Source organism: Meriones unguiculatus, chromosome 2, assembly GCF_030254825.1.
Source record: "Meriones unguiculatus strain TT.TT164.6M chromosome 2, Bangor_MerUng_6.1, whole genome shotgun sequence".
In the NCBI taxonomy this organism is placed as follows: Eukaryota; Metazoa; Chordata; class Mammalia; order Rodentia; family Muridae; genus Meriones; species Meriones unguiculatus.
The window spans coordinates 69,176,928-69,181,494 of NC_083350.1; the positions used below are offsets into that span (position 1 = coordinate 69,176,928).

The following is a 4,567-nucleotide window of genomic DNA, read 5'->3' on the forward strand; positions in this document are numbered from 1 at the left end:
CACTTGCAAAAGATAGGTAATTTATTCTTGACCATCTTACCATTTGAAGTTTTAAAAGTGTGTTTAAGCCTTCTAGAGTTTTCCTTTCTGTAGATGATTAGAGCAGTGTCAGGGAATTACTATAATTCGTGACACTAGACATTATCTCTAACTCTTTAAAAAAGACTTTTTGTTGGTTCTTTGTGAATTTTACATCATGCACCCCTATCCCACTCATCTTTCCCTCCCCTTCTACCAATGTCCAACATAGCAATCCATCCTCCAACAGAAAAAAAATCTCCATGTGGAAACTGTCATGTGTCATAGTGTGGCCCACAGCATACCATTTTGTCTACACTTCTTTGCTTGCAAATGATCACTGTAATGACTCATTGGTCTGGTACAAGAACTCTGGCTTCTTCTAGTCTCTCAATACTGGAACCTCCCTGGGGTATCCTGTTGTTGCTCTGTGTCATGGAGATCCTGTAGTTTTGGCTCTGTGGAACTGGCCTCTTCATGCATTTTTAGCAATTGGTCAATGGGGTAGATATTAGTGTAAGCCAATTCCGAGCCCTGAAAATGAGTCTGAGGGGTAGCTAAGCTGGTCAGCCTGCAGGCTTTCCTGCTCTCATGACCTTGGGGAAGCTCACCTGCACTCTCCACATTCGGGGTCAGATGTACTGAGGTGCCAGGGCAAGGCACAGGGACCACTCTTCTGAGTGCTGCAGTAGGTGAGGGTCAGGACCAGTTCTCCTGCTCCCATGACCACAGGACCTACTTTCTAACCTGCCATTGGTGACAGGGGCCCAGGGTGGGGGAGGAGTTCTCTCCCTCACGCATGCTGCCACTTGACAGGCAGATGAAGTTGCAGGGCCTGCTTTTTCATACTCAAACCATTGGGTCTGGCTCATCTGCAGTCCCCAGGGCCAACTCTAATGTACACCCAAGAAAGGTGCAGAGTTGGCTCACTAGAATGCTGCAGAAGTAGGGGACAGGGACAGCTCTCTCTTCTGAAGACTTTGAGGCTAACTCTCCTGCCTGCCATAGGTGGGAAGGGGTGAGAAGAGGGGGCGTCTCTCCCTTGTCCATGTCACCATGCAGCAGATGGTGGTAGGGCCAGCCCTCCCATGATTATATCTTCTGGACCAGCTCACTATGCCCTTGCCACCAGGATCAGCTCTCCTGTGGTGCTTAGGTGAGACAGAGGGCCTGCTCTCCCAAATGCTGCAGCTGGTAACAGTCAGAGTCAACTCTCCCGTTCTTGTGACCCCAGGGCCAGGTCTCCCACCATCTACAGGTGGTGAGGTGGGAGAGAGAGGGGGGAAGATATCTCTCCCTTGTCCAAGCCACTGCATGGAGAAGGAGTGGTAGGACAAGTTTTACTAGCTAGCACCCTCCATGCCAACTTACCCACAACTCTCTGAATGTGTGGGTCAGGCTCCTGAGTACTGCAGCTAGCTAGAAGTAATGTCAGCACTCCTTCTCTCATGCCCCCAGGGCCAGCTCTCCCATCATGCACAACTGAGGGTTGTGGCCTCATCAACATGGCCCCTGGTGGCAGCCCGGATTAGGGACATCTGTCTGTCCTTTGATGGTAATAGACCCCTGCTGCTGCAGGAATGCCTGCATGGCAGCACAGGCCAGGACCTCACCGTGGTCCCAGGTGAAATTATCAGCTGCTCAGCTCAGGCTGTTCCCCACTACCCGTGAGTCTCCAGTTCTGCCTTTCTTAATGTGCTCACATCCTTCTGTTTCTTTCTCTTCTATTTCTCTACTACTTACTTGTTCCTCTCAGTGGCACCTGGAATCTGAGTGTCTGTGATCATCTCAGGAGTGGTCTTGGAAGTATTATGCCCTGCTGGTGCATTATGGTGCCAGGTGGGCTCACCTCAGGCATGGGCTGCACCTCCACCACCTCCTGCCTCACCCCACTCCTATGTAGCCCTGTGAGGCACTGGATCTATTGTCATGTCAGTCTACCTCACTATCCAGGCCCCATGGTGATGCTCTGGTAGTCTGGACTGCTCCTTATCTGGCCAACCGGAGTGATCCCTTGCAGGTTTTCTGTCTCAGGCTCCGTCCAGCCTAGGGCCCTTGATACCAGGTTGGGTTCTTCGAGTCTCCAGTTTGTTCACCGTCCTAGGATCCCTTTCAGGCCTGCCTGGCAGCATACTGGTGGTCATCTCAGGGTAGCTCACTGTCCAGGCTCCCTAGGCCCAGAATGGTGGTCATCTCAGGCTTCCTTATTTTGGGGGTGGGGGGACGTTGGGGAACTAGTCATTCAGATGTATACAGGTCAGAACACTGAGAGTAGACATAGCCTCCCCCCTCTCAGCCACCTACTAACTCTCATGTGACACAGCAGCCACATCCATGTAGGGGCAGGCATCTCTTTGATTCTTGTGGGAGTGATAGCTATGTATAGCACAAATGCTTAGAAGGTAAATGGGCAAGACTGTTAGCACCCCTACTGTGTAAACCAATATCCTACCACAGTAGGGAATGAAGTAAGTTCCTTTAAGTCACTTTAGATCAGTGGCTTTCAACCTTCTTTAACCTACTTTGTCATGTTGTCGTGACCCATGTCCATAAAATTATTTAATTGTTACTTCATACCTGTACGTTCGGTACTGTTATGAATCAGAATGTAAATATCTGATATGCAGGACATTTGATATGCAACCCGAATGGATTGTGATTCACAGGTTAAGATCCATTGCTGTAGGTGATGTAGCTAGATTCATAGCTAGCTATACCAGGATTGTACACAATCCATAATTTTAAAGATAAATAGTTAATAACCCAATCAACACAGAAGGGAAAAAATGAAGTACTAGGCTTTTTAAAAACAAGGCCAGTCCTTCGCACACAATGTGAAGAGATCAGTGCTGTCCTAAAACAATTATACTTGTGGTATTTTAAAATTTCCAGCTACAAAATGCAGTAAGCAACATATGATATTGCTTAAATCAGTTATTTTTTCAAATACTGTTTGTTTTCCTTCCAAACTTTCTTTTAAAATACATTAGAAGATGACAATGCATAATGTAGATTAAGCTCAAATCTATTTTTAAAGATGTCCTATTAAATAATGTCGAATATTTTGTTTGGAATTAACACAGTTCTCCTTATTCAAAAACCTTCTAGCTATTATCTTCAAATAGATGAATTCATTGTGCCATTGTGATTATGAGTGGAAGGTTTTTGAGCTCCTATTGCTACATGGCAGCCTCCCAATAACTTTGTTCTATATCAATTTGAATCATACCAGGGCCCATCTCAATAGAGAGTAATCATTGTTCTAATGAGTTTTTATGCTTTTATTGACCGAACAGTTGGCTTTGTGAGTGAACGTTGTTCCTAACATCAGAGTCTCTACTCTAAAAGCTCTGCCTCCTTTGCCTCATAGCTATAGAAATACATCCTTTTTGCCTTGCTTCTTTACCTTTAAGATTAAAATGTGCAGAGGGCACAAGGTCCACAGAGAAACCAGCATTGTTAAGCATGAAGGCTTTTTTTCTTCAACTGGAGGGATTTACAAGCCTGTTCTGTCCAGAAGGATAGAGTGGATGGTATTTAATAGCCTGGTGAACTTTTACTATCTGTAGGGCTACACCTGAATAACACAGTCTTATGAAAGGAACTCTATGTGCTTGGCAATAGTGTTTGCTACTATATTTATCACAAACACTCTTTCCTAGCACATTGTTTCTCAGTGGAGAGAACACATCTGTGTAGAAGAGGTCACAAGTGCTCTGTAAAAGAGGTGATCTTTGCAGAGAGTATTGATGTAGCCAGGTCTTAGGCTTTGTTGATATCACTTTCAGGAGAAAAAGTTTTGCAAAGTTTTATTGGGTCTCTCTCTCTCATATATATAACTAAGTTAAGTGGAACGGAGTTTCCTTCTTTTCCCACTGCAGATCATTTCACTTCTGACCATAGAGCTCTCAGGGATCCCCACAATATTGTGGGAATCATGGCTTAGTGTACAGATTAGTGAGAAGCAATGCACGTTAAATGCTTACAAAAGTACACGGTCTGCACAAAAGTAAGCAATAATAAAATGCACCACCCTTGATGATTTACATAAAGTAGGTTCTATCTCCTAGACACAGTTTTATCTATCTATTTATTATCTACTTACTTATTACTTACTTACTTACTTACTTGTTTCAACAGCAACTTTATGAAGACAGTGCTAGCTCCACACAGGAGCACTGATTCTATAATCCATATTGGAGTCAGTGTGTGGCTGGTCTTCATTGTATTAGGAGACACTTGTGATTTCATTTTTATGCCTATCCAACATGGAAATAAATTATTAATGTTAATTGGTATGTAATTATCCTGAGTTATGTATATTCAGAGCAGGTTTGTCTACAGTTTTATAAGTATCTTAATGTGTTAGTGAGTGTTCTCACAGATCTTTATTATCACCTGTCAAGACCAATAATGGTTAGGTAACTCTTCAAATGTGAAGGTTAGAAACTGATCATCATGAATATTACATAACATCCAAGAAAAAAAAAATGAGCCAGTTGCTTATATAACGAGTCACAGAGTTCGGGAACATTTGAGCCTTCTATTA

At 43.9% G+C, this 4,567-nt stretch overlaps 1 pseudogene; it reads right to left on the minus strand.

Moving 5' to 3' along the window:
* Window positions 1-2,240: 2,240 nt before the first annotated feature.
* On the minus strand, window positions 2,241-2,365 carry LOC132652634 (small nucleolar RNA SNORA17; annotated as a pseudogene).
* Window positions 2,366-4,567: the final 2,202 nt, after the last annotated feature.